Consider the following 26,946-nt stretch of genomic DNA (forward strand, 5'->3'; position numbering starts at 1 on the left):
TAATGACAAAATATTGAATAAAGTATTTGAATGAAATTACTCCAAAATGCTTTTTAATTAGGGATGGACCAAAAACATGAATAGTGGACTTACAGTAAGGCAACCTGGTTTATGCTCCAAACTTGCAACCATCCTGGCATAAGTCACAGGTATAAGCCTCTGCATCATTTATCCTATATATTAAACACAGATATTAGCAAAATGCTCACTTAAGAAGTCATTGTCTTAGGCTACTCGGGCTCCCATAACAAAATACCACAGACTGAGAGGTTTGAACAACAGATATTTATTTCTCATAGTTCTGGAGTCTTGAAGTCCAAGATCAAGATGCCAGCAAGGTAGGATTCATTCTGAGGTCCCTTCTTTTGCCTCATGTCTGCTGCCATCCTGCTGTGTGCTCACAGGACCTCTGTCTGTGCACGAAGGGAGAGAGAGAAAGAGAGACAGAACACTCCTTCTCTTCTTATAAGGCAATCAGTCCTACTGGGTTAGGACCCCATCCTTAAGACCAAATTTATCCTTAATTATATCCTAAAAGCCTTGTCTCCAAGTACAGTCCCATTAGGAGTTAGAGCTTCCATGTGAATTTTGGAGGTACACAATTCAGTCCAAAGGATTCATTGAGCTGATAGGAGGATGAAAACCATAAAATTAAGAAAAGCGTTGTGAAGATCAGAAGTTCAATTTGTTGTCATATTGTCCTCCCAAATTTATAAGTTTAGAATAACTATCTCTCTTGTCTTCTTTCATTTTAAATATTATAGTTATATCCTAGCCTAATTCAATCTATTCCCTTATAAAATTAATATGCACCTTTTGAAGAAATATTACTCTTAGTAATAAAACTCATTTACATTTATCATATAATCAAAATTCTATAGACAAATATACCATAAATATCTGTTTAAAACAAAAATTTACAACATCCTCAAGCTTCTACTCAAATCCTATAATGCAAATATAAAATTCTATTTGAAAATAGAATCCCTCCCCCCTCTCCCTTTTCAGCTATTCCATTTATGTCTGGGGCATATAATCCATACATTACCCATCTCTTATTTCTTTACGATTTTCTCAAATTTCTGTACTAGTTTTTTCATTGCTTCTCTATCAGATTTATAGTAACTGCTGTCATCTTTGAAGATATTTTACACATAATCAGACTCATTATCTTCAACATCATCTTACTCCCTTTAACTCACCACCACTATAGTCTGCTCACTATATTCTTTTCTAATTAATTATATGAAATGTACATATTTTAATATATTTATAATATTATTTCTGATGTAAAGGCTGGTTTCATTTTCTTCTCCAAAATGTCTCTGATAATCATCTTCCTAGAAGTGGGAGAGCACGACAGTGTAGGAAGCCCTGAATCTGAAGCTGAGACCTGGCGTCTCGTCCTGCCCGTGTCACTAACATTGGATCTTGAGAAGGTTGACTGACTGCTTTGTCATCTGTAGAAGTGAGCCCTTAGGCTATGGGACTTCCAAGCTACTTCTAACTGTGATTTTTTTTTTTACTTACATATTCATTGAGCATCTGCTATTGCAGGTTCTGTACTCAGCACGATAGTAAGATTTTTTTTAAAAAAAGATGCATAGGGCCTCTTGTGGAGCTTATCCTCTGGAAGGGGAGACACGACAATAGCAAAAATAGACGAAAGAAGGAAGAGGGCAGGAGCCTCTTGTGTCTTGTCCTTTGTGGTATCTGTGGTAGGTGACACAAAGCCTGACACACGGCAATAAGCAATAAGCATCTATTGAATGAATCCATCAGTGTAAAGTGGAAAATGAGAAGTCATACAAGAGCACTAACTTGCACATATATAGATGAAATCCTGTTTGATAATATGAAATATAATTCAAATTCTGGCTACATATTTGGCCTTTAATGTCAACTCAATCACTTTATATTATGATTCTAAATTAATTATATGTTTTCTCCATCAGCAATAGCAGCTGTGCCTAAACAATAAAAAATCTGAGAAAGAAATAGAGTCAAATGAACTATGGACCAATGGATCACTTAGTATAATACCAGTTCAGCTGGACAACTGATTTGATATCAGTTTTTTAAAAATTAGTCATAACGATAACTTTTTAAAATTTGACCAGCATAGCTAATTTAAATTACTACTCAAAAATATAAATCTTACTTAATATACTATTTGTATAATATCAACTATTATTATTCAAGAAAATATGTTATTATTTATAATAATGATAATTTATATTAAAAATACAACTGCAGGAATATTTTTTAGGGGGAAAATACCAAAGGAGTGCTACACTTGGACTTTTCCATATTTAATCCATAGCTGTTTGGTCTCACCTTAAAGGCAGCATTAAATATGCTACCTCATATAATACAAAAGTTTTTTTCAACAGGAAGCTCAGGAGGAATAGCTTAATGCATTAACTTTAATCAAGTTTTATCATTTGTCCCTCTCCCTCCAAATTTCTCTACATTAAAAACTAAATTGAATGCACCCATCTCTTCTGCTTCTAATGCATATGCTACATTTTTTCTCTGATTCTTGCTACCCTGAAGCAGCAACATCAAATTCTTTTTTTTCCCAAATTGCAGGTTTCAGCTGCCCATTTGTCAGGTGTATATTAGAGGATAGCGTGGTCTTTAGAAATTCCATTTGCGATTTGCCGTCTGTGATCTTTGCACAGAGCTTTCATTTGTCACGGGATTTAGCGCTCAGCTGTGTTTAGTTTTTAGGTCTTGAGAACAAGTCAATCCATATTCAGACACCTAGTGATGTAATTTATGCAGTGCAAAAGACTTGACTGCCCTCGATCAACCTCGCTGTGGTCAAGTCCTTTGAATGTAGTCATGGGTAACAACATAAAAAAAGTCCCTCTTGGCAAATCTCTAAGTTTCGTAAAAAAAAAATAAATGACTCTATAGCTGAGACTTAAAGACATTTGGCACAATGTCAGAATCTCCTAGAATACTCATTTACCCGACACGAGCCCCAAATACCCAATGTCCCAACGTGTCTCTTGATTTGTTTTGAAATCTGTTCAAAACTGAAAAGTTAGAGACTGGTAACTCTAAATCCCATGAAATGTGAACAATCTCACAACACCTGTAACCAAGAATCCACCCAGTGTCTTCCTCGGGAAAACTCTCCCTAGATATAGGAAAAAGTTCATAAAGTAACAAATTATCCCCTGCATCCGATTTAGGATTTTTAATGTAAAATAAATAAAAATTTATCAAGTGATCACCTAGCATTGTTTTACTGTCAAAATTGTTTATAGTTTCTTTGATTAAGTAGTGACCAGTTTTAAAATTGAGATCTGATTTTATCTCATTAAGATTTATCTTGCTGCTTTAAAAACTGAATTTCACATTTCATCAATAATTTTGTTTGTAGGAATCCTCAGAGTGCCCAATTCTTATTCAAATAGCATTCTCTCAGATATTTATTTCAATTTTAATTTTATTATATTATTTTGCCTCAACTTATGAAAAAAATCTCTTTATGGTATCATTAGTTTCTCCTTACGTGATAGAAATTAGTGTCTTAAATTTTTGACTTCACGTAACTTTCCATCTTTCCATAAAGATTTACAAAAAGATATTAGGTCCTATGAAGTTTTGCATATTTTATAAATATTTTATACTTCAAAATGCCTATTTTTGAGATTTATTCCTAATGACCTAAAAAACTTTCTACTGTTTGGATGAATTAAAAGCCTTATCAAAATTCGTGTGGTTTGGCTACTTGGATCTTTACCAACGTTTGTTATACGTATAGTTCATTATAGACATATACTCATTATTAAATCATGTCTAAAGTGTGGATGCTGATAGAAGTAGTTAATTTGGAAATTATAGTGATTACAGATGCACATGAAAAGCCTTGGGACATCATCATAGATGTACTAACGAAATTATCCGCAGTAGGTATTAAACAAATTGTTATTTATGAAGTGACTGATAGGTTATCTAAGGACATACCTCATAAACATGCAGTCTTAGTGGGTTTGCCTTATAAAAGTCAATTAATAGAGAATTAATATAAGTATTACTTTTCTTCTCGCCTGAGGTCAATCTCTGGCAGTGAAGAATGGAAGGATCTTGGGACTCCACATTACCCTGGAGTCTGACCTCCCTGGTGTACAAAGGGCATGGATAGGTAGGTGCCTTTTACATCAAGCTTCTTAAACATTTTTGATATTGACCCACAAGAAAGACATTTTGTATGGCAATCCACCATTACCACCACCACACACACAGACACGCACACACACATACGAAAAATAATTCCTACCATTACTACATGTGACATACACATATTTTCTCTATTTTTCTATCCTATTCTATTATATTTTTTAAATGCTATTTTCATACCAACAATTTGGTTTCATGAACTACAACTTGGAAAATACTGTCCAAGACTACCAAATATACATTGACGTCATCAAGAGAAGAATGGAGCATCTTAGAGGATGACAGTCCAGAGCCCCAGCAGAGATTTCTGAGATTAGCTCAGAGTCAGACATGACAATGGTCTTCACTAATGCTCATCTACCTCCTAGATCCTAAAGGTCTAAAGAGCGCTTTCGAATTTAATCCTGGCAGGAGCACATTTGCTAAGTTATCCTTGGGTCTTGCCTCTCCTTTGTCCCCTACATCCAATATTTCACCAACTTCTCTAAAATGTCTCTTGAACTTTCCTTTCCTTTCATTCCCATTGTCATCTCTGTAGTCCAGGATCTCATCAGCTCGTGTGTAGATCATTGCAGCCTCCCTGTGGCTGCTGCAAGGGTTTTTGTTTAAAGCACTGTTCAGTTACGTCATTCACCCTGATTAGAACTCCACAAAGATGCTGAACTTCTCATCACTTGAAGAGAGCAAAAGGGATTAATATTTGCAGAACATTTACTTTGTAGCAGGTATTGGGCTGGTTCTTTTCATTCATTGTTTCCCTTAAAACTATCCTGTAAGATAGATCATTATTAACCTCTCTTTGGTAATTCAAAAAGAGACAGTGAGAATTGTTGTTATCCTATCTAAGAAATTAGTGAGGGGCCGGCTCCGTGGCCGAGTGGTTAAGTTCGTGCGCTCTGCTGCGGTGGCCCAGGGTTTGGATCCTGGGTGCGGACATGGCACTGCTTGTCAGGCCACGTTGAGGCGGCGTCCCACATCCCACAACTAGAAGGATGTGCAACTAAGATATACAACTATGTACAGGCGGGGGTTTGGGGAGATGAAAAAAAAAAAACGGATTGGCAACAGTTGTTAGCCCAGGTGCCAATCTTCAAAAAAAAAAAAAAAAGAAATTAGTGAGTGAAGCCATTTGTGTCCAGGATTTTCTTTTGCCTACCTCAAGGTCACAAAGATTTTCCACTTACGTTTTCTTCTAGCATTTTTATAGTTTTGACTTTTAAATATAGGTGTATGATTCATTTTGAGTTAATTTTTGTATATAGTGTCAGGTAAGAATCTAGGTTTATTCTTTTCCTTAGGAATATCTAGTGGTTCCAACACCATTTATTGGAAAGATATTCCTTTTCACATTAAATTGTCTTATATCCTTTGTTGAAAACCATACATAAAACAATATATATATAAACCGTATGAATATTTATATATATTCATTCTACTTTGGACTCTATTCTGCTCCATTAATTTATATGTCTCTCTTTTAAACGTCCTGTTGTCACTACAAGACCCTATTGATTACTACATCTTTGTATTAAGTCTTAAAATCAGAAGGTTCCTCCAGTCCACCTCTAGATTTTGCCAATAGCTATTTCATCTGCCTCAAATGCTCTGGTGGCCACACGACTTACTTCATCACCTCTTTCAGGTCTTTGTTCAAATGTCACCTTATGAGAGATGCCGTCTATGATCATATGATTCTGTTATTTCACTCCTAAGTATTACCCAAGAGAAACGAAAATATACGTACACACAAAGACATGTAGACAAATGTTTACAGCACCTTTACTCATAAATGTCAAAAACTGGAAACAACTCAAATGTCCATCAATATGTGAATGGAAAAACAAAGCATGATACATTGTTATAATTGAAAACAATAAAAGGAAACAAAACTGCTCCTACACACATCATGGATAAATCTCAAAACACAATGCTGCGCAAAAGAAGCCAAACACAAAAGGGTACAGTATGTTATTTATTAACTTCCCTCCTCAAATCAATCTTCTCTAAGGGAACAGAAAGCTCTTTCACTTTCCTGACTTATTTTTCTCTACGAACCTTCTCTAAGACACTACACACTCTACCTACACACTTTGTGTCTGTCTTCCCCAACCAGCACACAAGACCCAGGGGTCAGGGATTCTTATTTGTGATCAATGTCTGACACATAGCAAGCATGTGACAATATTTACAGAATGTATGAATGGCTTTATCCAAACAGAGAGACATTCAAAACTGAATTTTAAAAGATCTAGAGATATGTTTTCAACAAAACATACACTGAAAACTGAAGGACACAGAATAGTGTAAAAACAAAAAAGGAACAGGAAAAGCTACATCATGAAAATATGAACCAAATGAAAATCTGGGTAAAATTTAGGATGGAAAACATCATAAAGAACTGAGAAGGATATTACTTATGAGTAAAGTAAGTAATTGATCAAAAAATTTTAATTATCCTGAATAAATATGCACCTAACAATGCAGACTCAAAATATATGAAAGAACAACTGAGTTAACTCCAGAGAGAGAGACAGAACAACAATTTAATTAGATGTATTAACACATATTTCTCTTGATGTATAAAGCAAACAAAAAATAATAAAATATATAAATGTGAACACCACATTTAGTAAACTCAAACTAATAGAAAGCATAGAGTATATATTCTTTTCTGGGATTTCCTGAAATATATATTTAAAATGCTATGTTCTGAGCCACAAAATAACCTCAATAACTTCCAAAGATTCAAGATCAAACAAAGTTCTCTAACTATAATGAAATAAAAAAGTAGAAATAGAAATCAATAATAGTAAACAACCAGAAAAATACATAGGAAAATAAAGTACTATATGAGTCGGGGTTCAATCCGGAAAGCAGAACCATAATGAGTTATGGGATAAGGATTTATTATAGGAATTAGACCTGACACCACTGGGGGAAGATATGGGGAAGCAAGGTCCCAGGGGGGGAAGGGTCTGGAAGACCAGAAGAGTCATCAACCAATTAATCTGAAAAGCCTAACATGTTCCACCATCTAAATGAGACTGTGAAGGGAAGGCCCCTAAAGTGTACGAGTAGCTTGTGTTGCTACCACTTCTGTGGATCTGCTGCCAGATATCTGGTGATGGGAATGCGTTAGTGGACAGTATTGGCAGTTGGGAAGAACTGAGCTTGAAGCCGACAAGACTGAAAATGAGCTGGAACCTAGCGACACCAGTGTTGGTCTGTCAGTGCATCTCACCACAATAACCTTCACAGAATAATGGCTGCCCCTTACTTCCACCTTCTCAATCTCACACAAACTCCTCTTGTGACCGACGCTAGCCAGCCTGGAAACATACAGGATAAGGAATTCTCAGAAACATGGTTCCAATTTGACCAAGTTGACACAGTGCAAGCTAGTACAGTCACTCTTCATTACAGTAACAAAACCAACCAAACAAAAGGGATTTAGGAAGGAATCTAAAAAGAATGCACAAGAATTTCACGGAGAATTTTTAGGTTCAATTTCAGGACATAGAAGAAGACCACGATAAATTAAGAAAAGACACTATGTTCAAGGATGGCATGACTTAAACCAGTAAAGATAATGAAGAGTTTGCAATAAATACTTCAAAGAGTCTGGCATATCTATACTAATAATTATGGAAGAATAACTATTCAAATAACTGAGTGAGGGCCAGCCCAGTGGCTCAGCAGTTAAGTTCGCACATTACTGCTTCGGTGGCCTGGGGTTTGCCAGTTCAGATCCCAGGTACAAACCTACATACTGCTTGTCAAGCCACGCTGTGGTAGGCATCCCACATATAAAGTAGAGGAACACAGGCACGGATTTTAGCTCAGGGCCAGTCTCAGCAGGGCCAGTCCTCAGCGAAAAAGAGGAGGATTGGTGGCAGATGTTAGCTAAAGGCTAATCTTCCCAAAAATAATAATTTAAAACAAGGACAAAAGGACTGAGTGAATTTGAGCAAGAACAGAAAATAAGGGAGACTCAGCCTATGAGATGTTAAGATGCACTAGAAGCCATAATAATAAAAACAATAAGATATCTGTACAGAGATTGATAAATAGATCCGTGGAACAGAACAGAATGCTCACCAACTGAACAGATTCATATATTTATGGACACTCTCCACACGTGTAAAAGACTAGACCACAAATCAGTGAGGAAAAGTGGATTGTGTAGTTGAGGGTCTGGGAAATTGGCTTGCTTTTTGGAGGAAAAGAAAAACTGGATTTCAATCTTACAGCATTTTGTAAACGAATACAAGAGAGGTTGAATACCTAAAGATAAAAGACAAAATTACAAAGCTTAAAAAATGGATAATATCTTTGTAACTTTGGTATGTAGAATAATTTCTTAAATAAGATCCCAAAAACATAGACTCTAAGTTGAAAAAAAAGATATTTATCAAATTTATTATAATTAAGTTTTTAATTCAATAAAACATAGCACACGCAAAGTTTTAATCTGTGAATGACATATTAGTAGAAAATATTTGCAAATATCTAAAACTGATAATGGGTTAGTATCCAGAATATACAAGGAACTCCTATAAAGGAAAAGAAAAAAGCAAGAAATGCAAAGAAAAATAAACAAATGATATAAATTGGCAATTCACAGAAGGGAAAATACAAGCATTCAGTATGTAGAGATTCTTAGCCTCCCTAGATATCACAGAAAAATAAATCGAAATAATAATGAGATATCACTTTATGCCAACAGATCGTAAAATTTAGAAAATTGGAAAAGGAAATTCCATGCACTGCTGGGGAAAGCCTACCTTTGTAGAGCAATTGCTGTTGATGTGATGAGCCAAGAATTCCACTACGGGGCACACACCTGAAAAACCTGAACAGGAACATTCATCATGATGCTATGCAGGGGCATCCTAAGTATTCATAACCAGGAAATCGGAAGTGAATATGGTAGATGCATACACACTGTGTGTTGTTCTGCAGCATTTAAAAATAACATCATTAGGGGCCGGCCTGGTGGCATAGTGGTTAAGTTCATGCACTCCACTTCAGTGGCCCAGGATTCACAGGTCTGGATCCCAGGCGTGGACCTAGCACCGCTCATCAAGACATGCTGCGGTGGAATCCCACATAAAATAGAGAAAAATTGGCACAAACGTTAGCTTAGTGATAATCTTCCTTACAAAAAAATGAATAAATAAATAAAAATAACATCACTAAATGAATACATGATATATGGATACATCTTTAAAAACATTGTGTTGACTGTTCTGAAAAAAACTCTCTATAGCACAACACCATTATAAAATAAAATACACATGCAAAACCAATATATATTTTATAAGAAGACACACATATACTCAAAGATATACTTCATACACAAAATGCTGGTCTGTGGAAAAAGGAAAAATAAAATTAAATAACATAGAAACGCACATGGACTGGGGATGAGAGAGTTCCATGAACTGACAAAGATGTTTAATGCAATTATCTACTCTTCGGGAACCAAAAGAAAAAAATTAATTAAGTGTTCCTAATGAATGTACTTTTGCTGTTTTCCAAGGATTCAGAGATGAATGGGTGAAGGTGGTTCTGCCAAGATGGAGTAGATTTAGGAAGATGAGGAGTCTCTCTCCTGGTAAAGGAATTCCAGGAATGCCTGAACTAATATTTCCTCCTCCTTAAAGATACACACAGTTATTTGGGAGCTGAGCTATACCATGCAGCTGTAACAAGACCCACGTAGCCATACCAGGTGTGTGACAAAGAGGACACATACAGAATAAAGACCCACAATCCATGCTTGTGGCAGCATGGGTGGCTGGGCAGTGAAAATGGCACCAGACCTTCCTCAAAGAAATGTTCGATATTGTATAATAGCAAATATAATCAGGGCAACACAGACAGCCCTAACTGGGCAGAGGAAAATAACTTGTTTGCCCTGAGAGGCCCAACAGCCTTGCCAAGGACTCAGCTATGTAACTGAGCCACTTGAGAGCCACCTAATGGCTTCCATTGCAGGTAAAGTTAAATAGCTGTTTAAGACTTCATACGTGAACAAGTTTATTTACATGAGTATGTTTCTGTAAAGTGAAGAGAAACAGATATGCCTTTGGAGCATATATGTGTGTATTTTGTACGTATAACGGGTTAATCCTGAGGGAGCTTCGACTCCTAGGAACTTGTGAGTCTTTGATGAGGAGAGGCTGAAAGGGACTAGGCTGAAGTTGGAGCAACCTTATCTTGGCTGCACGTTGATAAACCAATGCACTGTTATTCAAGCCCAAATAAACCAGACTCAGAGAGTGCTCTATTGTGAAATCATTGTGTGACTATTCCATCAGGTCGACAAATCATGCGTGTTCCAAGGGTGAGGGCTGAACTTCCCCACAAGGGAAAGGATATTTTTGTTTACATCATCCTAAGAACAGTTCAACACAAGATCACGCAATAAGACGTGGCAGGTGGATCTTAGTCTGGAGTGAGAGTAAACTAGCTCTCCTCTCTGCTTTGGGCTCAGAGTTATGGGGATACCCAGTGGCTCACACAGGTGCAAAGACAGATGGACGGAGAAGTCAGCTTGGTCAAGGACTCTAGAATAGGGGTTAGCAAATTTTTTCTGCAAAGAGCTAAATAGTAAATGTTTTAAGTTTTTCTGGCAATATGGTCTCTATTGTAACTAATCAACTCTGCCATTGTAGTGTGAGAGCAGCTATAGACAACACATAAACAAGTGGGCATGGCTATGTTACAATAAAACTTTATTCACAAAAACAAGCGGCTTGCCAGACTTGGTCCACAGGCCCTATTTAGTCTGGAACTAGAACAAGTCTGGAACTGTGAAATAGTGTAAATTATTTCCTGCTTTATTTTTCTTCCGCTATAACTAACTTTGGTAAAGTACCAATAGAGGTCACAGCATCATCTTACTTGTACTATGTAAGAACAAGTATTTCATGTGGTGCAAGTCTGCTGAGGGAAAAAAGTTAACCTTAGTTTATTTTTCCATCTAGAAACATCTTTCTTTTTCTCTCACTCATGGAGAATATTTTCACTGGATATCGCATTCTGAGGTTTTCTGTTTTTCTGTCAGCAATTTAAAGATGTTTCTCCCCTCTTCTGAATCATCCTCCACAGTTTCTGGTAAGACATGAGCAGTTATCTGAATCACTGTTCTCCTGTATTTGGCATGTCATTTTTCCCTGGATATTTCAATGTTTTCTAATTATCTTTAGTTTCCAGCAGTGTGTGATGTGCCCAGGAATGGTTAACTTCTTATTTATCACTTGTGCATCATGCTGAGTTTCTTAAATGTGTAAATTTTGGAAATTTTTCAGCCATCATAATTTTCCCCCCATTCTTGCTCTCTATTATTCTGTAAATCCAATTATACACACACTAGACATTTTGATATTGTTGCACAAGTTCCTGGGACTCCATTCATTCTATTTTTCGCTCTCTGTTCTTCACATTGAATAATTTCTATTGACCTACCTTCCGATTTACTGGGTTTCCCTCTGTCATCTCTGTTCTGCTGATAAGCTCACTTGCTGACTCTTTTTCTTTCAGATATTGCATCTGCAATTCTACAGTTTTCATGCGATTCTTTTTAATATTTTCTGATTATCCACTGAAAATTCCTATCTTTTCACTAATTGTGAACGTTTTTTTCTTTAGGCCCCTGAATATGGTTAAAATAGCTGTTTTAACATCTTTGCCAACAAATTTCAACATCTATGTCACCTCAGGGTTGATCTCTACTGATTATCTTTTCTCTTGAGATGACTCACATTTTCCTAGTGTTTTGTATGTCGAATAATTTTAGATTTTATCCTAGGCATTGTTAGTGTTATATTGTGGAGACTCTAGATTCTGTTATAATCATCTAAAGAGGATGTTTGTTTGTTTGTTTTCTTGCTCATTTGTTTGTTTTGGCAAGCAATTAACTTGGTTGAACCCAAACTGCAAATGATAGCACAAAACCCAGTTTAGTTATTTTATCCTTAGTTGAGTAGCTTTGAGTCTGTCTGATGTGTGTGTGGTTCAGGGTCTCTCACAGATCTGGGAAGAATTTATACACACAATAGACATTTTCTCTGGCTTTCTCCCTTCCAGGACTGCCTCCTCACTCATTCACTTTCCAGTAGCTGTGGTTATTCTGAACTTTGGCTTCTGATTCTTAAGGCAGAAATACTCTGGGTTTTCTACTGGAGTTTTGTTGGGAGGAGGGGTAAGAACACTTAACACGAGACCTACTTCTTGACAAATTTTTAAGTGTTCACTAGAATACTGTTATAAGCCCAACGGTGCACAGCAGATCTCTAGAACTCACTCATCTTGCATAACTGAAACTTCCTACTTACTGACGAGCACCTTGCTACTTCCCCCCTCACCACCATTCTACTCCCTGCTTCTAGAAGTCTGACTATTTTAGATATCTTGTATAAGTGGAATGGTGCAGTATTTGTCCTTTTGTTACTGACATTTCTTTTAGCATAATGTTCTCAAGGTTCTTCCATGTTGTCACATATTGCAGGATTTCCTTCTTTTTTAAGGCTGAGTAATATTCCATTGTACGTGGAAACCACATTTTCTTTATCCATTCATCTGTCAATGGATGTTAGATTGTTTCCACATTTGGCTATTGTGAATAGTTCTGCAATGAAAATGGGAGTAATAGCACCCCTTCAAGATCCTGATTTCATTTCTTTTGAATAATTACCCAGAAGTGGGATTGCTAGAGCATAAGGTAGGTCTATTTTTATTTTTTAAAAAGACTACTATCCTATTTTTCATAGCAGTTGCACTACTTTGCATTCCCACTAACAGTGTACAAGGGTTCCAATTTCTTCACATGCCCACCAACACTTCTCCTTTGTTTCTTGATAACAGCCATCCTAACAGGCATGAGGTGATATTTCATTGCAGTTTTGGTTTGCATTTCCCTAATGATTAGTGATGTTGAACATCTTTTCCTATACCTGTTGGCCATTTGTCTTTGGAGAAATGTCTATTCCAATTCTTCATCCATATTTTAATTAAGTTATTGGTTTTTTTACTGTTGAATTGTAGGAGTTCCTTGTATATTTTAGGAACTCACACCTTATCATATATATGGTTTGCAAACATTTTCTCCCCTCCATAGGTTGCCTTTTCACTCTGTTGTTTCTTCGCTATGCAGAAGCTTTTCAGTTAGACGTTTCTATCAGAGGTTTAGCCACCCAGTACAGCACTAACTTTGGTCTGCATTTAGGTTGGCGCCATAGAAAGTGGGCAACTCACCCCATGCTGTTCCCTTCTTCCTAGTGTCTAAACCCCTCTGGAATCTGCCTGCTTTGCTCACTCATCAGAGCCTTCAGGTGGCTGTTCTTGTTGTTGAATGTGGTGTGTTCAGAGTTTAAAATTGTTTTCTCACATCCCACAACTAGAAGGACATGCAACTAAGATATACAACTCTGTACAGGGGGGGTTTGGGGAGATAAAAGCAGAAAAAAAATTTTCTGTGAGAATATTGGGTCCAGTAGGAGCTCACTCGGGCATACCAAAGTGGAAATCTGAGATAACGAACTGTGGAATACTATAAGGAAAAGCTATCCTTCCCCAGCCCCCGCTCCCCCACCCCCTGCCCCGTGCTTGAGTGTTGGTAGCAGCAGTGGTCACCCGGGCAAGGCAGTTGTATATAGCACCAGGGACTGATGGCATGGCGGATGACAAGGAGGGTGGCACATAAGAACTCAAGGGTCTGGTCCTGCGAAGCTCGGAGCCAGCGCCCTGGCAAACTCTCAATATTAGCTGGTGGTTACCGTAATAGGGACTCATTTGCGAAAATAAGCCCAGGTGGGATTCGCTCCACTTTATTCTAGATTGTACACACAAACAAAGGAACCATATCCTTGTAGATGAGCTGAGATATTTTGTTCACAAAAACAAGAAATATTAACGTAATCTCTACTTAAGTTACATAAGAATGAGGTAAAGAGGAAGAAAGCCAATGCCAATGTGCAGAACTATAAATTTAAAATAAAGACGCAGTATGCAACATTGCTGTTTCTAATACAACTATAATGCTTTGAGACATTACAGACCTCTAGAAGTTAATATTTACCTGGCTTATAAACTGAATGTGACATCCCTTTATTCCTGTTGGAAAGGTTTTTATCACAAAAATATTAGAATTAGAGTCACTATTCAACCCACAGTCTCCAAATATTTACATGTTCAATTAAGGAGGATGAATTCTGATGTGCCAAAACTAATTAAATACATGACGATGTCATAAAAAGTCTACTTATCCTACATGCAAGGAAGTAAGTGCCACTTTCAGATATACAGATGTGGCATTCCTTGTCATCAAAACCTTGTAAAAATGTAAAAGTATAAAATATATAATATTATAGACATGTTTAGTATAAAGTATAAACACTGAGGCAGAGTGGTTTGAGTATAAAGACCTCAGCTAAGTTTTCCTTGAACTTATTACCTTAAAAATCTAAACATGAGTCTAGGACCCTCGCACAGGCCAAGGCAGTTTATTATTATAAAGTGGCACACAGATGTAATAGACAGGGAAAGTGGCTAAAAGCTCTACTAACCTCACAAATTAAAAAAAAAAAAAGCAAAAAGTCCCAGCCTCCTGGCTTAGTAGTCAAATAGTAATTCTGAATTATAAAATTACTCAGGTATAGTAATCAGTCACCTTTATGAAAATGCTTTGGAAAAAGGGAAGGCGAGTAAAATTATTCTGGAAACAAAGTATGAGAAGCAGAAATCCCCGCTCCATCTTCTACTCTTTCACGAATAAGTTGAAGAAAGAATAAATGAGAAGTAAAAACATGATAAAGCAGTGGAGGAAGAGATGGAGTCTTCACGAGGTCTGAGTACTCCAGCAGTACCTGAAAGTATTAAGAGAACTAGATTTCCATCTCTTAGCAAACCAAGAGAAGCTCTGCTCTGGCCTGGGATCAGTTCTGCAAATAGAAGAAGAACTGGTGGGAGATTTAGGAAAGAATTAGGCAAGAGAGTATGGGGGTGCCTGATAGCCATTGGCTTTTTGGACAGAGCGTCTTCTTTAATGTTTCTAGAACACACTGCAATGTATTCATTGGATCAATAAATTTACATTTTGTATAATATATGACATGTATATGATAGGTATATGATAGGTACTAGGGAAAAATGGTTGATAAAACAGGGTGGCTGCCCTCTGCTTGCAGCTTAGATTTCAGTGTGAGACGCAGACAAGCAAGCACAATCTCAACACACTAAGACACCAGGGAGAGGGAGCTGCTCTGTACCATGGAAGCACAAAGGAGGAGCACTCAACCTGAACTGGAGGGACGGGTATTCAAGGAACACATCACCGAAATGATGCTTAAGGAACTGCATTTTACAAATACAGGGGTGAGTGTAGAAGTCTGGAGCATAAAGAGCAGATGTGAGGATAACAGGGTGAGAAACAAGGGCGGAGAGGTGAGCAGGGTTCCGTTAGTGAAGGGTCTTGTGCACCATGTTATGGAGCCTAGTTTTTGTCTTGAGAACAGTGGGGAGCAGAAGAGGCAGAATCAGAATTGCATTTTAGAACGATCACAGTGTGGAGGATAGATGGAAGGGGGTGGGGGCAAGGCTTGAGGCCAGGGGCTCAGAAGGCTCTTGGAATAAGCCATGGGAGAGAGGCTGGTGGCTTTTTCTGGAGTAGAAGCAGTGGGGATGCAGGGAGGCGGGCAGGTTTGAGAGGTACCAACGACATAGAGGCACCAGGATTTGATGTGGATCAAGTGTTGGGAGTTTGGAAGAGGGGTGTGTGAAGAATACTACTGAGAATGCTTTGGATTGACGAACAATGTATCGTTTATTGAATGAGGAAACAAAAGAGGCGGACTTCGAAGAGGGAAGTAGAGATAACGAGATCACTTTTAGGCATTTTCAGTTGAGGCATCTGTGAACATCCAAGTGAAGATGTCAAATACGTAGTTCAGTATGTGGATTAGAGACTGGATAGATGGGTGGATGAATAGATGGGTGGGTGGATGGATGGATGGATGGATGGATGGATGGATTAGAGACAGAGAAAGAAAGAGAGAGTTGAAGCTATGGAAATAGATGAGACCTACCAGGGAGAATACATGGCATGAAAAAAAAAAAAGAGCTAACACTAGATACCTAATACGAAGCAACATTTCAGACATGGCAAGAGGGAGATGAGCTGGCAAAGGAGACTGAGAAGAAACGTCCAGAGAGAGTGTGTCATCGTGGAAGCTAAAGGAAGAGAGTTTGTGAGAATGAGAAAGTGTTCAACTGCATTGCATATTACTGAGAGGACAAATAAAATGGAGAGTATAAAATTCCTTTCAATTTAGTAACAGTCACACAAATAATAGCTGCCCTGGGTTGCAGTGTAGCACATTCCTTCTTTCTAGAAAGGAAATTAACTGTTTTTACCGCTTCTCTGTGAATCATCCATTCTGGTCAGAGACTGCAGCTCTATCTGTGCTGCCTGGCAATCACATGCACAAAACTAGAGCAAACTAGAGCGTGTGCACCCTCTCAGGTCCAGCATTTACAATGATCCCACCTATGGCTGCAATTAGCAAATAAATAAATCCCTCCTTTTGTCGATTGTTTTCCCGCGTTCTTTTCCTCCTCCTCCTCCCCTGATTCTCTGCTCTTCAATGAGGATTCAGTATTAACGTGTCTTAAATGTTCAGCTTTGAAAAAGAAAGGCCTTTCAAGTAGGAGAATTCAGCAGCATCAAGCCAAGAGTCCTAGTGCTGGGCACTGCACTTGGCTGCTACTGCAACTCTTCTTCTGTACGATTCCAAGATCATGTCCTGTGGGCCTTACTTTTGTAACCAGGCAGCAGGGTTGCTACCAATAAGAACGAATAAGAAAGAATCAAACATTTTTAACAGTCCGTCAGTTAGAGTGCCCTTAAGAGAGATATTATGGGGAGATTAATCTTCACCACCTTGCACTGACACACACACACACTTGCACACACTCACATGGTCAGTAGTCCTATCCCACATCACTGCCCACACTTTCTTCTCTAGTGAATATTCTCTCTTACACTATAGTTGACTGTCTACGTGCTTGTCTCCCACTCTCCATTTAAGCTTCTTAAAATAAGGACAGTCTCTTGCACTTGGATCCTGCCAACACCTAACATTATGCTTCAGACGTAATAAATACTTGACAAATGATTGTCAAATTTAAATTTATTTAATTGAATTAAGACCCTATCAGTATTCTTTCAGTTCTCAGTTCTTTACAAAAGTTGGAAAGTATTATAATTTTGTTTGCAATTTCTAAGGTAAATTCTCTATATCATGGGCCTAAATTCAAGGCTTTATTCTGTGGTTTCCATCATTAGGTTATGTTTATTCTGCTTATTGACTCTTAGTGAGTTCTATGTAATAAGACATTCTTAATATAGAGAAGAGGTTTCAAAAATACCATAGTGAATTGTTAGAACATTAGCGTCAGGAAATTCATTGAACTTTGGGTACGTTCTATTGCATGTAAATTATATCTCCTAAAGATCATTTAACAGAACTTTAACAGACCAATACCTAGTAAGGAGACTGAATCAATAATCCCAAATTTCCCAAGAAAAAAGCCTGGAACTATATGGCTCCACTGGAGAATTCTACTGAACAGTTAAAAAAGAATTAACACCTATCCTCCCCAAACTCTTCCAAAAAAATTGATAGGAGGGAACACTTCCAAACTCATTCTGTGAGAATAGCATTACCCTGATACCAAAGCCAGACAAAGATACTACAAGAAAAGAAAACTATAGGCCAATATCTCCAATGAATATTGGTGCAAAACTCCTCAGCAAATACCAGCAAACAGATTTCAATAGTACAGTTAAAGGATTACATACACCTTGACAAGTGGGATTTATTTCTGTAGTGAAAGAATGCTTCAATATGTGAAAATCACCTGAGTTAATACTCCACATTAACAGAATGAAGGACAAAAACCACATAATTATCTCAATTGGTACAGACAAGACATTTTATAATATTCAACACCCTTTCATGAAAAAAAAAAAAAAGACACACACACACACACACACAACACACTAGGAATAGAAAAAATGTACCTCATCATAATAAAGGCCATGTATTAAAAGCCCACAGCTAACATCATACTCAATGGTGAAAGACTGAAAGCATTTCTTCTAAGATCAGGAACAAAACAGGAATGCCTACTCTCACCTCTTCTATTCAATGTAGGATTGGAAGTCCTGGCCAGAACAATTAAGCAAAAAGAGAAATAAGCATCATCTAAATTAGAAAGGAAGAAGTAAAATTACCTGTTTGCAGAGGACATGATCTTATTTGTATAAAATCATGAAGATTCCATAAAATACTTTTAGAAGTAATAAATAAATTCAGCAAAGTTGCAGGATACAAAATCAAGACACAAAAATCAGTTATGTTTCTATACACTAACAATGAACGATTCAAAAAAGAAGTTAAGAAAACAATTACATTTGCAATAGCTTCAAAAGGGATAAAATACCTAGGAATAAATTTAACCAATGAGGTGGAAGAGTTGTACACAGAACTACAAGAGATTGGTGAAAGAAATTTTAAAAGACAAGTAAATGGAAAGACATCCTATGTTCATGGGTTGGGAGACTTAAGACTGTTAAGATGCCAATACTACTCAAAGTTATCTACAGAGCCAATGCAATGCCAACGAAAAACCCAATGGCTTTTTTTGCAGAAATAGAAACATCCATCCTAAAATCGGTATGGAATCTCAAGAGATACCAAATAGCCAAAACAATTTTGAAAAATAAGAACAAAATTTGAACTTCCTGAGTTCCAAACATATTGCAAAGCTACAGTGACCAGAAGTGTGGTACTGGCATAAATACAGACATATAGACTAATGGGACAGAATAGAGTCCAAAAATAACTCTCACGTACATGGTCAAATGACCTTCGATAAGGGTGCCAAGCATCCACAATGGGGAAAGGACAGTCTCTTAAAGAAATAGTGCTGGGAAAACTGGATATCTACATGCAAAAGAATGAAGTTGAATTCTTATCTTACATCTTACACAATAATTAACTCAAAATGAGTTAAAGACCCAGACATAGGATTCAAAGCTATAAAATTCCCAGAAGAAAACATAGGGGATAAGCTTCATGAAATTGGATTTGGGAGTGATTTCTTGGATATGAGACCAAAAGCACAGCCAACAAAAGCAAAAATAGACAAATGGACATCGAATTTATAAGCTTTGGTGCATCGAAGGACAACAATTAACACAGTAAAAAGGCAACTTATGAAATAGGAGAAAATATTTGCAAATCGTATATCTGATAAGAGATTAATATCCAAAATATATAAAGAACTCCTACAACTCAACAACAAAAAAATCAGATAACCTGATTAGAAAATGAGCAAAAGACTGGAATAGACATTTCTCCAAAGATAATATACAAATGGTCAACAAGCTTATGAAAAAATGCTCATCATCACTAATCGTTAGAGGAAATGCAAATCAAAACCACAGTGAGATGTCACCTCGCACCCATTAGGATAGCTACTATTAAAAATAATAACAACAAAAGTATTGGCAAGGATTTGGAGAAATTGGAACCCTTGTGCAACATGGTGGGAATGTAAAATGATGAAGCCTTTATGGAAAACAGTATGGAAGTTCTTCAAAAAGTTAAAGATAGAATCATCATATGATACAGAAACCTTACCTCTGGGTATATATCCAAAAGAATTCAAAGCAGTATCTCAAAGAGAGATTTGCACACCTATGTTTATTGCAGCATTGTCCATGATAGCCAAGATGTGGAAGCAACCCGAATGTCAATCAACAGATGAGTGGATAAAGAAAATGTGGTGTATACATACAACGGAATGCTATGCAGCCTTAAAAAAGAAATTCTGTCACATGCTACAAGATGAATGAGTCTCAAGGACATTATACTAAGTGAAATAAGCTAGTCACAGAAGGACAAATAGTGTATGATTCTACCCATATGAAGTATTTAAAGTAGTTAAAATCAGAAACAGACAGTACTAAGGTGGTTGCCAAGGGCTAGAGGGATGGGGAAGGGGGAACTAGTGTTTAATGGATACAGAGTTTCAGTTTTGGAAAATGAAAAAGTTCTGGAGATCTGTTGCACAAGAATGTGAATGTACTTACTACTGAAATGCACATTTAAAAATGGTTAAGATGGTAAATTGTATGTTAGGTATTTTTTACCACAATTTTTAAAAATTCCTCTTGCTGGGGCTAAGAATATCAATCACATTATAGGTATCTCTCATATCTTTAATCTGATACTCAAATATTACTGAATCATAGGGTCTTATACTTGCAAGATAACCCAAATGTTGGTATAACAATGTACATTCTAATAGAGTTTGTCCCTTGTTAAATATCTCCTCAATTTTCACTCAGAGAGATCTTCTCCGGCCGTGCTCTCTAAAATAATCGCTCATCAGTCACCATCCTCCTTTCTCCATGGTCTTCAGAGCACTTTACCTCACATCAAATATTGTATTTCTCTATTCACTTTTCATTGTTTGCCTTCCCATAGAGTGTAAGTTCCATTAGGACAAGGACTTTGGACTGTGTGATCTCCGCAGCGCTAGAACGGTGCCCCGTGCATGCAGGCTCTCACTCATGACTTGAATGAATAAATTGACATGATGGGCAGAAATAACTTCTACATGAGAGGGGAAATTTATCATCTAATCCATCTATTCCAATTACTTCTTATGTCACAAATGCTTTGTTTCTCATCTGTTTAAATTAATGACATCTGTGGATTTCAGCATGGCAAATCCATTCATTTGGACAGCCATTATAACTTACCACTGACACTGAGCCAATAAGCATCACATATGCAGCTAAAGTAATTGAATTAGTCATAGGCCAAACGTCATGATGAAATATGTGTTTTAATTAAAAGATTCTTTTCTTTAGGTGAATAACCACCAAAATTATAGTGCTTATGTTTTAAGCTTTTTTCAACCTGGGCACATCCTTTATATTAGGGTATTAGTTAACGTCTTGTCTCGCTCATTATTACATAAGCCAGTTAATTTTTGTCTTAATTGATTTCAAATCTTCTCTAAATTTTGGAGCTTCCAAAGAATATGCATTAAATAGAGAATAGCAGGTGTACTCCCTTATAAGAAATATCATTGACTCTCTGGTGAACCTATCCATTGTAGTAGTAGACAATAGATTCTAGTCTAATGAAGATAGTCGAATAGAGCCAGCAAGACTCGTGTTTGAATCACAACTCCGCCGCTTACTAGCTTTGGTGGACTTAGGTTGAGATAGTTCAGCTCACTGACTTGCGATTTCTCATCTGTAAAATGTGTCAATAATACATAGGCTACAGATCTTGTAAGAGGATTAAATAAAATAACATATGTGTTAGTCTCTGACTACTCAGTGCTTAGCAAATGATCGATTTCCTTAGTGTTTGACTTCAACCTTTTTTTTCTTAATTTTAGCTATATTTTAATAATTATTTACTAATTAATACTTAGTATGCAAATTTTTTAAAATTAAATGCTGCCTTAGATACTCTAGAAGAAATCTGGCTGTTTTAAGAAGTGCTATGATGAAATTTTTCACTTTTTGTAAAGCAATTATTCACCTCTAATTTTCATATTTTGAAGTTTTGCTTAAATTGAGATATATTTTTATTAAATTAAATGCTTTCAGTTGGTGCTATTTGTTTCTTCACTTCATAATTCAATGAAATATTGTCATTTTCTCTCCAAACATGTAATAAGATCAATAATACAGTAATCTCTTTATCTCTATAACTTTCTTTCTCTTTGTTATACGCTCTCCTAAACTACTTATTTCAGTAGCTTCTCATCTGTTTTGACTCTTGCTAATTATTGATTAATTTTTGTCAGTCTATATTAATGTTTGCTGGTCATATGGGCCTGAGAAGCTTTGAAATAAACTGAACATCTCTCCATACTAAACACATGCATTTGGTTCACAGAATCTTTGAATTATTTTTATTATAGGAGCCTATATTCTTTCTACAGTTAATTTAACCTGTGGGTGTTTCTCTTACAGTTTTTTGCTTGCTACTATTTTATCTCTCTCAAGTAATCAGTAAACTTATTGTGCTTATCTAATTGACTCTGTTAGGCATCCGTAGGCTCTGGTAACAATACCTCTCCTATACGTTAGGCTGGACACACGTAGTAAGACCATGAATAATTTGAATTTTATTAATGCTTGTTAATCAAGATCTTTAATATATTAGATTATTTTCTTAAATTTTAAAGATCTCAACTCTAACAAGGATAGAATTTCTTTTTGGTTAATAAATAGTACATACTTTTTTCATTTTACTAATTTTTACATTTCTAGTTTTTGTAATCCTTATCCCTAAGCAAGCAAAACAATGGGAACAAACACATCAGTGTTGTCTTTTTACGTAATACTTTAGGCTCCATGTCAACTAGCTATCTGCTGTCCTGCTCCTCAGTTGCTTGAATTATTTTTCACTCGCTTACAGTTGACTTTAGCTTTTAAACCATTTTGCAAACATCACTAATTTGATTGAAGAGTGTTTTTAGTGGATATACATCTCTGCAGCCTCCTTTTTCCTCCTTTCTTGCACTTCACTTCCCCTGCTTAAATCCTTCCCAACCGTCCTTCACGAATCTTAGGATGGGAAGGCGTCCTGCACCCGGCCCTCCTCTAGTTGCGCTCTATTCCTTCTCAGCCCCCTCCCTGCTCCTCCTTTCCCAGAACACTTGTGATCCTGTGCTTCCTGAAGATGTCAGGTAATTATTAACGTTTGCATTCTTCCCTGCCAAGGGAATTGACATTCTTGTGCTCTACTGTAACTGAACTAAAAATAGTCTACAAGTTTTCTGATATTGTAACCATGTGTTGATATTTATGCCTCTGCCTCAGTGTCACTGAAGTTAAATTCTGCTTCATCCCCATAAAACACTGCTGCAGGTATTTCTACCTTTAATAAAAATGACTTCACATGAAGATTAAGAATTATTCCATTTTTAGTGAAAGTATTCATCAATTCAAAGTTAAAAATAACTCATTTACTTATGGGACTATTTATTCTCAAGGAAAAAATATTTTCTGACTGCGAAAACCGATTGTGCTGCAAACCAAGTTTTAGCCCCAAAATTCAATCGATAGCACTTTTTTTGTGTTTTTTTTCGTTTGTTTGGTTTTTTTTTTTAAGATTGGCACCTGAGCTAATAACTGTTGCCAATCTTTTTTTTCTGCTTTTTCTCCCCAAATCCCCCCAGTACATAGTTGTATATTTTAGTTGTGGGTCCTGCTAGTTGTGGCATGTGGGACGCTGCCTCAGCATGGCCTGACGAGCGGTGCCATATCCGCACCCAGGATCTGAACCAGTGAAACCCTGGGCCACTGATGCAGAGCCTGTGAAGTTAACTACTCAGACACAGGGCCAGCACCCTCTATAGCACTTTTATTGGACTATTTTGTTTAATTTGTCTGAATATGTATGTTATGTCTTAATCAAAACACATTAAAATATAAGTATCAGATATTATGAAATATCCAAGTGATAGATCAGAGAAGAAAAACGGCGAGAAATAAGACAGGGACCCCTGATCGTTTCTCACTGGCGTTTGCAAGAATGCTGGGGTTTCTCTGTTCTAATCAATAGGTCTAATTAACTTACATCCTTGTTCTGCAAGAAAATAAAGTATTGACTTTTGTCTAAAGGAAGCTAGTTCTCCCTTGTGAAACCATTGGAAATGCAATTTAAGGGCATCTGTAAAACTTTTTAAAACAAATTTCTAAAAATCCAATGTTTTGTACTTTCAGGTTGAGACTCCCTGACTCCCTTCCTTGAAGGTCACTGTTCAGGTTTTTCCTGAAATCTTTCTCGACAGATGCTTCTTGAAGCTGTTGAAGATACGTGAGTGTGAGCAGGCATGCAAGTGGGTGTACACACCAGCTTCGTGTCGACAACAGCACTCGGTGCCGTGCATGTGGGATCCGAGCCCCGTGCTCAGCTGGACTGAGAGCACGCGAGCTCAGTCAAATGTGCCTCCCACCATCAGAACATCAACAACAACAAAGTGAGCTCTACCATGTGTCAAAACTCAATGAGAATTTTGTGCTACGATTATGGAGAAAAATGCCCATCTCTTGTTTCTATACCCAAAGCAGGCCCCACATGTGGGCAGCAATCTGCACAGTCAGATTTGGGGCACTGAGAAAGCCTTGGGCCCTCATGTGTCTCACACTGAGTTCCCCCTAATCTCTGAACATCAACGTTCGTCAGTCAATCATTCCCCTGGGCTAGAAATATCTTCTTTGTCATTTTTTTCATTCTTTTCTTTTATGATAAGAAGAAGCCAAGGGTTCCTATAAAACTCCTGGAGGTGAGAGCAGGTGAAGAAATATGAATCTAATCTTGATGTTGTAAGAACTGAATTATGTGCTACGTGACTATTTGGACTGACTCCTGCCACCAAACTCCGGGGTAACTCCGAAAAATCTTTGCCAAGTCCACGATGGTACTTCGGGCCAGACACAGCTATTCACAATTTATAAAAAATAAACCCACAAAAGAATTTTTTGCATAATTTTCCAATCTACTTTTAAATGTATTATTTAAAAAATTCTACTCATATTTTTTTCCCAAACCAATAGAGTAGAGGCAAAACACTTAGGGGAATTTAATCACCTAGCAAGTCTACTGGAACACATTCATTAGGAAGTTATTTGGCCAGTAACGCAAAGAAATCAGATCCTGTCCCCTTCCGGATCATCTGAGGCTGAGAGAGGCTGAGTGTGGAAAGACTGAGACGTGGCACAGGTCAATGAATTTAGGGTGGAGGAATGGCCTCAGCAAAAGAGTTCCATTCTCTTTCTGAAAAAGGCCTAGCCCAGTTAGCTGTGGCTTTGGATGGAGAGGTCATCTAAGAGTCATTTTTGGAGGACAGAATCAAAACCACTCCTCAAGCTGTAGTAGTGGTAGGAAAAAGATCTCTTCCCAAGAGAGTTTATTACTTGTCCATTAGAAGGCTTAGCATCAAATCCCACACTGGGGAGATCTAAACAAGGGTTATGTGATAGCTGGGTCGCCCTGCAGTGGCAGAGACAGCCTAATTACCACCCAGGCTGCTCCTTCACTGACTGCGAAGTAACATGGAAAGAGCGAAAGAACGGGAGGGGGAAACCAGTAATATGATCTATTATTCTGCAATTAACTTGAGACTAGCCCCCGTCCACTGTCAGCACTCACACTACACTCACATCACACCCACAGTCACACACTCATACCATGCACACACACTCATACCACACACACACACACACACGAGGCTGGATCTCCAGAAACCCTAAATCAGTTTCCTTCTGTCTCTCACCCTCAGGGCGGCTAAGCCAGCCTCACCTTCTTCTGCATCAAATCTCAGGGACCAGGACCCCAGGCTCCCCACTCACCTGGGAGAAACTCGGCTAGGGATCTCATTTACGCACATGTCGCCTCTACTGCTCTTCCGTGATGCCTGTTTCATGACACGGATTGCATCATGTAGTTTAAATGCAAATTATTAGAAAAATCAAAATATTACCTAACTAATTATATTTGGCTTTAATTACAAGTACTAATTGGTGTGGCCTCCTAGAAAAATACTGGTTGATATCAATTATATAACTTTACTGGAAAGCAGGTCCAATGCTTACTGGCTTATCCATACTAGCTAATTAAGTAAAAATTCATTGCTAAAAACTCAAGCAGATTAGCATCATTTGTGTATTTTAAATTATCACAAAAGTATGGAAAATGAAAACCTTTGCAAATATTGTAAAATAAAATGCAAGGTATTATTTGTACATCTTTATCAGAAAACTCCAAAGAATTGTTTTAAAAACTATTAAAACTAATAGATTTCTGAAAAGTAGCTGATTGTGAGATAAATATACCAAAACAAGGAATACTAGTTCTCTTACGTATCTATGTACCTATGGAAGTGAGAGAGAGAGAGAGAGATCTCTCTAGACAGTAACAACAAAAATATAGATTACTTATATTAGTATTTTTTTAAATATGAAGGAGCTATATTAAGAAAACAATAATGTGTCCAAGAAGACTTAATAAATGAAATGAAATCCCATGTTACAGATTACAAACATTATTTTAAAGATGTTTATCTCCTGTAATTACTTTTCGAGTTGAACCCAACCGCAGGTCTCCAAATCCAATGGCGCAGGTATCGTGCAGGAGAAGCTGGGGCTCTTCCTGATGGATCTAAACGTGCACCTGGCCCAGGAGTTGGAGAAGATGAAGGCGGATCAGGAGGCATCGGCCAGGTGAGCTAGCAGATATGCGACAACACGTGTGAGCTGCCGCAGTGCCCTGGTGACCCTGCACCAACCTTCTGAGCACGAAAGGCTTATGTCCTCGCTTCGCTTCCACCTTCCAAATCTCATGCAAAGGTCTCTTCTGGCCCAAACAAATGGAATGACGCGGGGAACAGAATTCTGTGAGAAACACTTGCAAGTTAGCCGAGTTGACACGACACAAATTCACCACAATCATACAGACACAAATTTTTCAAAAGCTGCGATTTATAGATCTTTGAGGGTACAAAAAATTTTTCTAAGCATGATACCAAAGGCAAAAGACATCAAGGAAAGACTGAGAGATTTGACTTCATAAAAGTTATTTTAATTCTGCTTAAACAACAACAACAAAACCAAATGTAAGTAAATAAAAAGACAAAGAAAAAAAGGGA

General features: G+C 37.3%; 1 long non-coding RNA gene across 1 annotated transcript; it reads right to left on the reverse strand.

The window, feature by feature from the left end:
• Nucleotides 1-266: 266 nt before the first annotated feature.
• Nucleotides 267-26,903, reverse strand: LOC139073423 (uncharacterized). Its single transcript, XR_011522147.1, has 3 exons — nt 26,376-26,903; nt 25,652-25,716; nt 267-413 (listed from the first exon to the last, which is right to left on the reverse strand). It is a non-coding gene; the product is annotated as an uncharacterized lncRNA (long non-coding RNA).
• Between the last annotated feature and the right edge of the window lie 43 nt (nt 26,904-26,946).

The sequence above is a fragment of the Equus przewalskii genome, chromosome 9 (assembly GCF_037783145.1).
Source record: "Equus przewalskii isolate Varuska chromosome 9, EquPr2, whole genome shotgun sequence".
Lineage (NCBI taxonomy): Eukaryota > Metazoa > Chordata > Mammalia > Perissodactyla > Equidae > Equus > Equus przewalskii.